The sequence below is a fragment of the Danio rerio genome, chromosome 13 (genome assembly GCF_049306965.1).
Source record: "Danio rerio strain Tuebingen ecotype United States chromosome 13, GRCz12tu, whole genome shotgun sequence".
Classification (NCBI taxonomy): Eukaryota; Metazoa; Chordata; class Actinopteri; order Cypriniformes; family Danionidae; genus Danio; species Danio rerio.
In genome coordinates this window covers 25,191,064-25,203,350 of record NC_133188.1, presented here as the reverse complement: position 1 = coordinate 25,203,350, position 12,287 = coordinate 25,191,064, and the positions used below count along the sequence as shown (strand labels likewise).

Sequence of the window (12,287 nt, the reverse complement as noted above, 5' to 3'; positions counted from 1 at the left end):
TTTGGCATGCTGTCCCGGGAGAGAACCCTGAGCTCGGAGATATTTGAGCCCAAGGCTCCCGCCTGGTCAATAAGCATATCAGGGGATCCGAGATCAGGTAGGTCTTGATAGCTCCCCTTTTAGAACAAGGGGGGAAAAGGAGGAGATGGGGTGGAAGGGGGGATTCTTCCAAAACAAAGATAGAGCAGTAAGGAAAAAATGATCCATTTATAGTGAGCTAGGATCACTCTGATTGGATTGTTATTGATTACGGATGAGTGGCCAGCAGTGCTCAATCATATCACATGCTCCTCTCGAATTTAGTTTATGAAACTTCACTTATTTTGGTCAATATTGTAATCAATATTAATAAAAATGATACTGAGTGGGCCAAATAACCAAAACTTTTTTACTGATATACAAAATTAAATGCTTTTCTGTAAACAAGGTTGCTATATAAACTATACATTTAGAGATTTACCTTGTTATAACAGAAGAATGGATAACTAAAAACCAAGTAAAATGAACCAAACAAAAGGTCCTTAAAATGATTAAAAATAAATCTTTTGCATAAAAACAAACAAATGAAATAAACTGTGCTTTAAGTATAGTCATCACTGCGAGAATTTAACTTGATATGTTTCTTATTAAAGCTAAACAAGTCTGTTAGTCACGAGCGGTGAGTAAATTTTGTCCTTTTGTTTTGATGTTTAATTATTAATAATAAAAATAATTGAGTTTATTACTCAATTACTTTAGGCAGAGCTCTACAACAAGGACTGCCCGATGGCCTGGGACTCTCAGGACAGTAGAAATGATTTTTACTGGCCCGATCGGGGCAGTGCTGCCTTGTTACTAAAATTTAATATGACTGCGCCTGTTTGTCAATTGCGGGCAATTACAGTGTCAGGGCGCTTTCACATCTAGACGTTTGTTTCAGAGCCGGTCTCGTTTGCCCAGTTAGCACAGTTAGATTGGTGTAGGTTAATCCCGCAATCGCACTCGGATCAGCACCAAATCAATCAGTCCAAGATCGCCTGAATGAGGAGATCTCAGCTCAATTGCAATGAACTCTGGACTGGATCAATTGTAGTGAGAAAACAAAATGATCCAACAAACCAGGCTATATCACAGTGTATTATGGTAGTGTAATAGCCATATATGCAGCTATATTAGGAGAGAAATATGAGTAGGGTAGGATGCCATTCCTATCACTAAATGTGCATTTCATGTCGAATATGAAAGTGAAAGCATGCTGAAATATTACCAAATGCTGTTTCCAATAGGAAAATTGACAGAAATTACCATCTGATCGTTTTCTGTATTTTAATCGGATAATATTTTATATTAGGCCTATTCTTGTGTTCATTTTCCGATTGGGTGAGTAGAAAAAAATCCTTAACGTTGAACCATGCTTGAGGGCATCAACGTTTTTCAAGGATGTACATGAATTTTTGTCAAGATGTTATTAGTTTGCCATAATCCATAATCCATAATCCACCTGCTGATTTTATAATAAGGTGTATTTAATTAGTCACAATTATTTTGGCCAATATTGTAATCATGATTATTTATAATAATCCTGAGTCGGCCAAATAACCAAAAACTTTTTGACTAATATATAAAATCAGTTGCTATAACATCTATACATTTTAGTGATCCTGAAATTTTACATTTTTCTCAGCACAGAAGAATAGGTAACTCAAAATGATTGAAAAAAGAAATCTATACAAATGAAATAAACTGTTTTAAGTATAGTCTTTACTGCGAGAATTAAACTTGTTTTGTTTCTTATTAAAGCTAAACAAATTCTTCAGTCAAGAGCAGTGAGTGATGTTGTCCTTGTCTTTGTATGTTTTATTAATTGTAATAAAAACACAGTTTTATCCTCTTCGACAGCATGAATGTAGTCCACTGTCACTTTAAGATTCACACGGATACATTTTACTGTTGCACATCTATTTGACATTTTACCTAACTCTTTACATTTATTTATAACATGTGAATGTTATAGAATGCTGAATAATTACTAATGTGAAGATAATAATGTGAATAATCACTAAAAGATGATTTTACATGAGTGTGTTCTGTTCCGTGCCTGATTGAACTGATTTCAATGTGAAACAGAATGAATGTGGATTGCTAGAAATGGGGCAAGATATGACACAATAATTGATTTATCTTGATTATTGTTTTTAATTATGGTTGGATGCCAGTATCATAATTGAATTTCCATTTAATGCACAGCCCTACAAAAAGACAGTAGTATGGAGAGGATCTTAACTTATGTGAAACATTATTCGTTATAATAAACATTTTTTTTCCCCCAAGAACTTTCTTTAGTCATTTATCTGTTGTATGGTCAGCTGAAGAATGTAAGACTGTCCTACCTTTTATTGAACGAGTTGGATTTTTTGTTGAATAAGCCACAAGTTACATGGAGTCATTTAATCCATCCATCCATCTATCCATCAACTGGAAACCTTCAAAAATCGAATGCCCGCTTTATGAATAGCACTCCATCTTGTGAATGGTCATGTCTACACAGTTTCAGAGTGTACTTAGTCATAATGAATGGGTTTGATATATGCACTCTTCTGCCTCAAAATTCACCTTGTATATGTGCGTGTGGACAGCGTTCTTGGATGTCTGCAGATCATCACACGGATAAAGCAGTGAAGATTGGGCTTAAGATTTGCTTCACTTAACGTTACATTCAACGTTTGTTGTAAAAAGACTTTTAAAAACATTTCTATATCATTAAATGTGCAGTAGGTGATCTGCCAAAATGCCTTAAGTCATGAACGGGCGAATGAACACCGAATAGATGGTGATCTGATGATGATAGACATCCTTATATAACACTAGATCATGTCATTCAACAGATTCAAAAACTGGAAAGACACCTTTTGTCCAGTGTAGCTGTTGACAGGCCAGCAGGTGCAGGAACTATATATTCCCAAATATAGCATTGGGGTTAAATTTGTTTTATAATCATACATTCATACTTTCTTCTTAATAAATAATTTCAAAAAAGTATTGTTTGCACATTTTAAATGGTGAAATCATATAATCAGTGACCAATGACTATAAAATAAAACATTGATCAGTCAATTGAGTCATTAAGTCATTCCTACACGCTATTTCAGACCCAATATTTAAAGTAACGTTAGAGTGGGACTTGATCCAGGTTGCCACATTTGTTCAAAAATGAACGAACTTCACCTCAGAAAAGCTTGTTCGATGGAAGAGTGCTATTTACTAATGTTTCGTTATCAACTAAATCAAAATCAGATCAGAAAGATCTGAAAACCAAGACAATGAATGACTTTTCATTTTCAATTGTGCTTGCTGATCCTCAAACATCGCTTTGTTTTTATCTCCTTTTACACTTGAACAACTGAATGAATGCTTATGTCTATTTAACTGACTATAATATTGATGCTTTAAAGGTACTCCATGAACCTGAAAATAGTCAATCTTTTGCCGCACGTTTTCAGTGACTGAATAACACTTCCATACTGTACACATATAAACCCATTCATAAACAAGTCCACAATCTACATAAGCTTTGCATGGCTAAAATAGTTTTAAAACATACCTGTCTAAAAGTAATACTTCAGTCATGGTGTCCCCCTTCTGATTGTGGTTTTGAACTGCATAACGTTATTTTCCCTCCAGCATGTAAAAGTAATTTCAATTTTGCTTCATGATTTAGAAAAGTCTCGATTCTGCATTTTTTGCAATAGCCCTTTCAAAAACAATCCGTCTTTTCATAGATACAAGATCACGTAGGTCTTTTAGAAAGAAGTCATTCAGGTTGATGCAGAGTTTTCTTCTTCATGCCATACTTCATGTGCACACACAAATGACATATCTATCTGTGTAAAGAGGCTGCGCAGAAATGCACATTTAAATTTGTTGACAATTTGAGTTACCCATCGTAATTCAGTTTTGTGTTGGCCTAACAATTTTTAATTGGACAAACTTTTTCTCCTTATGCCTTTCCCAGAATCAAAAAAAACCAAATATAAATACATTTAGATCATTAACTTTAATCATTACTATTGGAATGTAAAGAGACTTCTAACCAGCACAACAAAAATTGTTTCTGAGAACAACCACCAACTGCACATTTAAGTATAATTCACTTTCTCTAAGTTGCAGTTCCCTTTTTTCAGTAGAACAGTAAAGATTTAAACTGAAACTGTTGTGAAAGGCTTTGGTGATACATACAGTATATTTTGAAGTTTCCTGGCACTTAATGATATATGTTTGTCTGAAATCTGGCATGTAAGACACCAAATTTGGTGTCATTTAAGCTGATCCGCGCATCTTTATTTCACAAGGATTTAATGTATCGTCAACAGCAATGGTTGGTAATCATTAACTAGCATTATATTAATCCATTAAATAGCCAGCAGTAATAAATTAACCGAAAAAGGTGAATTGTCCCAGTAATAAACCTTGCTTTTCTAGGTAAATTCCATTTCACTTTCTTGAAGTCGAATTGCAGCTCTGCACACTCAGATTCAAGAACTAAAAAAGAACTAAAAGTCATGAGACAGCAGAGGAAGCAACTGCCAACGAGTGGCCACACACTTGTGACGTTCATGACGACCAGAAAGATCCCACTAATTTACGCTCAATGCTCTTTGATAAATTTACATCAAACGATTTTGAGAGACCAGATCTTGTTAGGAATGACAACAAGCATAGCAACGGTGAAATGACTGGAGGGAAGCAGATAAAACGTTTCATTACAGAGAGAAGAGGGGGAAAAAACCCTTCTATTAGCAAATTCCCATGCTGAAAAATATTGAGGTCTAATCTCTCTCATTAACACAGAATAAATATTTAACGATTAAAAATTGCACCTCATTAGAGGGCCCATTCGTCATGAGAGCATTCTGCAGTCGGCAGTCAGTCAGACACGCCTCTCTCTCATTCTCTCACAGGTGGCAGCCGTGATGTGCCCACTGGCTTCGGGAAGACCGTGTCAAAATATTTACATTGTCGGTGAGAATGTCATGCCTATCATCTCTGCTAATCCAAGCTCTGAAGCATCGCCACATTACAGAATGGCATGTGATCGATGTGAGAGCACGTGTGTGAGTGAGAGGAAACGTGCGGGCTCAGTTGCCACATGCTAACTGTGCTGTGACTGGGCTGGTAATTGCAAGAATATTTCAGTTGGCCAAGATTTTCTTCTGGAGATATTCAGAGAAAGCAGCTGAGAAAGCAGGAAAGCTGCAGCGACAAGGATCAAGCTCGGTAGAGGCTGTGAGCTCCTTTTACCTCAAGATCAAGTTGTTCCCGCAGCACCACACACTGCTGTTTAGAGAATAAACCTTCAGCATGCTGCAGAGGCAAGCAAATCCGGCCACCCACCATGTGTGCGTGTGTGGGATGGGGGACACGTGCCTGCTCCAAACGCGGAATGGAGGAATCTGACCACCTGTCTGCCTTACCCAGTCCGCTGGATGACCCCTGGGCCTCAAGGATCTCAAAAGTAAGTATGGTGTGAAAAGAGGTGTCAGAGCTGACTGGCATTTAATCCTTACCAGGAGTAAAGGCATTTCTACTTGCACTATATCCAGTGGGCAAAAAAACTAACAAACAAACAAAAAAATTCCTTGAAAACGATTGACCTTCAGTTCTTTTTGTGACTGCAAATTGCTGCGAGCATGAACACCATTAAAAGACTAACAGAAAATGTAATAAGAGGCAGGCGGAGAGTGATAGGCCGAGTTGTGCATCATCATTAGGATATGAAGAATGAGCGTAGGAGGATAGAGAGAGAGAGAGTTGAGTCCTGTTTACACAATTTAACTCCATCTTGACTGCCTTTCATATGGAAATGTGCTGGCCAAAGTTTTAAACCAGAAGAGTGGCAAGGTCAAGGTCAGACACTTTACAGATATGATGAAAGAGTCTATTCCAACTAAACCTACACTGTAAAAAATTTGACCTTAAATTCACAGTAAATTACTGGCTAATAATTGCATTACTTTCACAGTAAATTACTGTATGTAAATTCACAGTAAATTATTGTGAGGTAGTTCACAGTAATTTACTGTGGTTTTGTCACATTAAATTATTGTGAAATTACAACCATATATTGTAACTTTACAGTAGATAATAAAGTCCGTTACTGTGATTTCACAGTATTATCTTGTAGAATTAACTATATTTTACTGTGGATTTGCAAAACGATTACTGTGATTTAGCAGTAGGTTGCAGTTTAAATACCCGATTTAACTGTAAAGTTAAAGTTATATCCCGGATTACTGTAATTTAACAGTTTGGTGCTGTAAAATTTCAAAGCAATTTTAGGTCACACAAAAATGAAAATTCTATCTTGATTTACTCACCCTCAGGTTGTTCCAGCTCTGTTAAAAATGATTTTTTTTGTTAAACACAGGAATAAAAATATCAAATATTCCTCTTTGTGTCCAAACAACCTGAGGATGCGTAAATGACGACAGAATCTTCATTTTTGGGCGATCTGAGAAGACTCTAAAATCAAAATAAAAACAAACACACATACATTTTACAGATTTATTTAACAGCTTAATGACATCCGTGTAAACATTTCAGAAAACTTTCAAAAGGTGAAGGTGAAGCCTCAAAAAATACTATAAGAACATATTAATAAAAAAATCTGACATCATATGTAGCATACATATAAAAAGCAGTGCTTCAGAGTGCGCGCTCTCTCTCTCTCTCTCTCTCATTATATATATATATATAAATATATAAACACACACACACACACACACACATGAGAGAGAGAGAGAGAGAGAGAGAGAGAGAGAGAGAGAGAGAGAGAGACAAAACTTCTTGCTAAATTAGGCAGTCGTCTATTCAAGGTCAATCATTTTCCTGATAATTTTACACACTTGCTGGTTGATGTGTCTTCTCTGCTTCTTTGACTTCGTCTGTCTTCCATCTCCAAACTGGTGCCCAAAAAGCACCTATAAGCAAAAGGGCAGACAAACAGTTAGCTTCATACAACACTACTGGGACACTACTGCTGCACTAGAGAGCAAAATTACTGTTAGCTTAGTTTGAACATGCTGACAATACTGTAGCTCAGTCAAACTGCAATCATTTAAACAAAAACATCTGAAAAACATTTCCATCACAAACACACATTCAAGAACAGTCTAACAACAAATAGTGATTTGAATGACCTAGGCAGAGCATTTTAAAACAGTTGATTTGATTTACACCTTCTGTTTACAGACTATAATCTAATGCTGGGTTCACACTTATTGCAAAGTAAACACATGCATCACAGTACTTGCTCTTGAACAATAGCAGGATGTTTCTTGCATCAAGCTAATTTTTCATGATTTAAATATTAGGAAAATTTTGCAAAAAAAACTTGATTGAAGTGATATAGCACTTGTGTTGTATTCATTTCAATCAAGTTTTTTGCAAATATTCCAAATATTCTTCCACATGTTTTGAGTTTCACTTAATTTGTGCTGCCCAGTAAAAATTTCCCACTATTTATGCATTTGCAATGACTTGCATGTAATCCACTCACCTGAATAGGTAACTTCACATATGGTATAAGAGCCCCATCCTTTTAAAGACAGCTTCCCCTCTGGTCTCCAGCACAGACAAACAAATTGTGTCTGCAACACGGCCCTTTATAACAAGGGGACAAGGGGAGTCATGACTTGTGCTCCTATACATTCCATGTTTAACCCCCCCAAAACAAGCTCTCAGTTACCATATTTATTGTAGACATTACCTTAAATTCCAGAGTGCAAAAGGCATCTTCAGCATACTTCAGTTTCAGACCAGATCCAAAGTCAGTTGTGAAATCCAGGTGAGGTCCCATGACCACTCGACCCTCTAAGGAATAAGACTAAAAGGGGAAAGAAGGACTAAATTAGAGGTGTTTGTGAATAATTAAATTTGTTTGTAGAAACAAAGTTGACATTCCATGCTCTGCCTATTAAAAACCAAGCAAACAAACACACATGCCCAGTAAAATTGCTAATAAAAATAAAAACTATAGTTTAAAAAAAATCTTTGTCTAATATTTACTACTACTGGAGGTACTGGTGGAACTTCTGGAAGAAGAAAAAGAGTTTGTACAAGAAACTGCTCACAAATCTGTGGAAAAACCTGACATTTAAAAATCTAATAAAAATGACGAAGGCATCAACATTACCTTTAATAATCAAGCAAGGGTTGATTGGTAGCATCAGTGTTTCAACATCAATGGCTGTGGCTGCAAAAAAATATGAATATAATAAGAGTAGAATAAGACTCAACCTAACACACGCACACACATACTCTCACTCACTCACTCACTCTCTCTCTCTCTCTCTCTCTCTCTCTCTCTCTCTCTCTCTCTCTCTCTCTATATATATATATATATATATATATAGGTTTAGATCGTGATAATGAATTTAGGCTATATTTGTGTGCTCAGAATTTACACTCACCTCACACTTCAGCTATTATCAGGTACACCTGAACACCAAAAAACAAAATCTACAGTTAGTGACAATATACAATTAGTTCTTATTAGTAAATGTTAGCACTGCATTAACACCAGTGAGAAATATACAATATGTACTGTGTTAGTGTTAGTTTAAAAGAATACAACTGAATTGTATTATAAGCCTCATTTAATAAAACAGTTAAGACTTGTTTCATAATGAGTTTAGTTTATTTAAATAACTTAACGTTAACGTTACAGTGAACAAAATTAACGTACATGATGGTGACTAACCGTAACGTTAACTTAAGTGAAGGCCAGAACTTACCTTAACTTTAGTCATTTCACCTTTACTTCAGTCTTGTACTGAAACAGAAAAAGCAGTTAACAAGAAGTTAATTAAAGAAAATTCCCTTTCTTTTATCAGGAACTAACGTTAACGTTATGCTAATAACGTTACCTCAGAAAACACTACAAGCACCATCTGGCGTCGTTAATTTCTTGTTTTAAAAAAGGCGCGCTTAAACCCTGTACGTGCGAGTACAACTAAAGTACTCGGTAAATTCCTGTTAAATGACATGCACTATACAGAAATACACATACAACACTCATTTAACGGACAAAAGTCATATTTTAACACTTACCGAGGATGAATTCGTTTGGTGAAGAGACGAGGCAGGCGTTGTCTGTAGTGATGGCGCTTGTTTGCGGTCGAGTCGAGTCAGTTCTGTTAAATGAATCGGCTCCTTTAAGTGAACAGTAAAGAGTCGAATTCGGCTCCTTTAAGTGAACAGTAAAGAGTCGAATTCGCTTGAAAACGATTCCATTTTGTATAATATTGTAAGACGCAAACATATAATTCATTAATATTTCATCATATTGCTTGGTTCGTGTACTGCTTGTACACGAATTGCTTGTTGATGACTATGAGCTCATGAACACGTCTGATAAAATATCTGAATCTGATTCAATGTCACACGAGTCCTGAATCGAAGCAGTGCAAAAGTAATATATTGATTGAAATATAAAGTTAATTATTTTCTTCGCCATTCAAAATATTACATATCTCTGACTTTAACAATAAGAATAAAGTTCGTTTGGAGTGTATTGAGAATTATTATTTTTTCCTCCCAGGATTCAATTCGCACCAAGCTGCATCAAGCTGTAATGGTGGATGAGAAGGCACATAATATTATAAATATTGCTTTTAATATGTAATGAAATAAAGTTTTAATACTTTTTCATGCGAGAATGTAGTTCTTCAAAACTCAAATCTGTGGATTGTTAGTAAAGATTGTGTGTAATTTTAAGTGTGTTTTGCCGGTAGCGGAGATCTATGACCTCCAGGCGGTAACGGCGCTCATTACTCATGTATCCGCCGAGAGGCGCCTGTCTTCAGGCTAGACATTGGGACAATTGCCCCGTCTTCGATGGCTCTATATGCATCCGAAAATTAAGTTTTAACTGTTTTTCATGCTAGAATGTAGTTGTTTAAAATTCTAATCTGTGGTTTATTTATATAGATAAAAAAAAATAATTATATATATATAATTCTGAGATTAGTGACCTCCAGGCGATGAAAGGTGCCCAATACTCATGAAACCGTCTAAAGCAGACATTTACCCTGACATTGAAATAATTGTTGGCTGTTTAACAGTCTTTGGTTTCATTAATTAATTACTTTTTATTCAAGTTTATTATTGGCTAAGCACACAGTTGTTCATTAAATATTATTTCATATTCTATGTTAACTGTATAAAATTAAATAAAGGTGCAGTACAACCAAAAAGATGTTGGTAACCAAATCGTTTTGGGAGCTATAACATTCTGTTATTATCTGTTAAAAGTTCATTTGTATTAATTTCTACGTTGAGTTAAAAAAAGGTTTGAATTTCTATAACTAACGTGCAAAAGATATAGCCCTTTTCACAGTAATTTGCTGTAATCATGCTACCTGCCGTAATTTCACAATAAAATTATGAATACAACATATTACTGTGAATTTTTCAGTTAAATACTGTGAAGAGATACTAATGTAATTTACTGTGAAAAATTACAGTAACTTGTTGTGAAAACCTGGAAATTTTTTACAGTGTACATTATGTCAGACTAACAGCTCATTGTGTTACTAGGAGGCATTAAGGCCACAGGAACAGATAACAGAATGCGAATAAAAATTATGAATGAAATATGTTACGCAAACATTTTCAATGACTTTAAATGGTAAGGTGCAAAAGGAATTTAAAAAGTGATGCTAGTGAATGTATTTCTATACTGAAAATTTTAATCAAGTTTAATTATTAGCACTGATGAGAGTGAAATCTCAATTAAATACATATATTTTTCTTTAAATTGTTTCGCAGCACTGACAAATGTATTGAGATGTTTCAAGATGTCCTCAATTTCAAGTGTAACTTAATATTACCTTTATTTTAAATCTTCAATGTGGACGCTGGTGTACTCATATAAAATAATAATAATAATAATAATAATAATAATTTTAAACATTTATATAGCGCTTTTCTTGACACTTAAAGCACTTTACATATTGGGGTAAAGCTTTACATATCTCCTCATCTACCTCCAGTGTGGAGCATCCACCTGGATGACGCAACAGCAGCCATATTGTGCTAGACCACACACCACACACCAGCTGTCTGGTAGAGAGGAGATTGAGGGATGAAGCCAATTAAGATATGGGGAGGCCATGATATTAGGATGCCATGATGGACAGAGGCCAGTGGGCAAATTTTACCAGGATGCCAGGGTTAAACCCCCACTCTTTTTAAAAGAACATCGGTTTAACGTCTCATCCGAAAGATGGTGCTCACTGAGCAGTATAGAGTCCCTGTCACTATAATGGTCATTAGGACACACAGACCACAGGTTGGGCGCCCCCTGCTGGTCTCACTAACACCACTTCCAGCACCAACCTAGCTTTTCCATGTGGTCTCCCACCCAGGTAGTGACCATGCGCAGGCCTGCTTGACAACAGTGGGCAACCATGTAAGAGTTGCAGAGAGTTAGCTGCCGGCTATGTTGACTTGATAATACATTAATCGCATACATCATGTAAGAAAACCTACTGAAGTGTGATTGCATGGTGTTTTTTGTATGCATGATGGCTTTAACAAAGGACAATTTAGACAGCACTAGTCTTCTCAGTGCATTGTTTTCAACCTCCAAGCATGGAAGAGAGAAAACTTGTTTTGAGTTCTGACTACACAGGCGCCTGGTGGCAGATTCAGGACAGAAAGATTACAGCGGAGGGTTGTGACCTCACCTGTTTTCACACAGAATTTCTCTCTCGTAAATACTCCTGACCAGTTAGAGGTCAATATACTGTAGTACACATAACCTCGAAGGACCCAAAGCCTATTTACAAGGTTCCATACTTCAGAGAACTCATGAGGTGTACCCGAGCTGATTATCTCAAGTTTTTTGTTGTTCAGCTGCAAGAAATCTGTTTCTAAAATACAAATTCCAGGTATCAGTTAGGACAAAAACTCCATTTAATATAAAAGTATTCTTTCTATCGTGTGCCCTTGGTTTTATTTGCGTTTAGTCTCGACAGTCAGGCACACTCATGTCAATCTGGCAACCAGCGCTTGCGTGTGTTTTGATCCAGTAGTGCAATACCTAGTTCAACCACTGGGTGTCAAACTTACATACTGAACCTTTAACTAGCATTATACGAATCACTTGAATAGCCAGCAGTAATAAATGAACAGAAAAATGTGAATTCTCTCTGTAATAAACCTTGCCATTAAAACTTATTGTCAGCACAGGCCTGGTTGCAGATTCAGGACAGAGAGAATACAGCAGTGGGTTGTGACCTCACCTC

General features: G+C 36.1%; 1 protein-coding gene across 17 annotated transcripts in view; it reads right to left on the bottom strand.

Moving 5' to 3' along the window:
• Positions 1-12,287, bottom strand: part of ndst2a (N-deacetylase/N-sulfotransferase (heparan glucosaminyl) 2a) — a 200,479-nt gene that overhangs the window by 39,146 nt on the left and 149,046 nt on the right. The window lies entirely within an intron of this gene.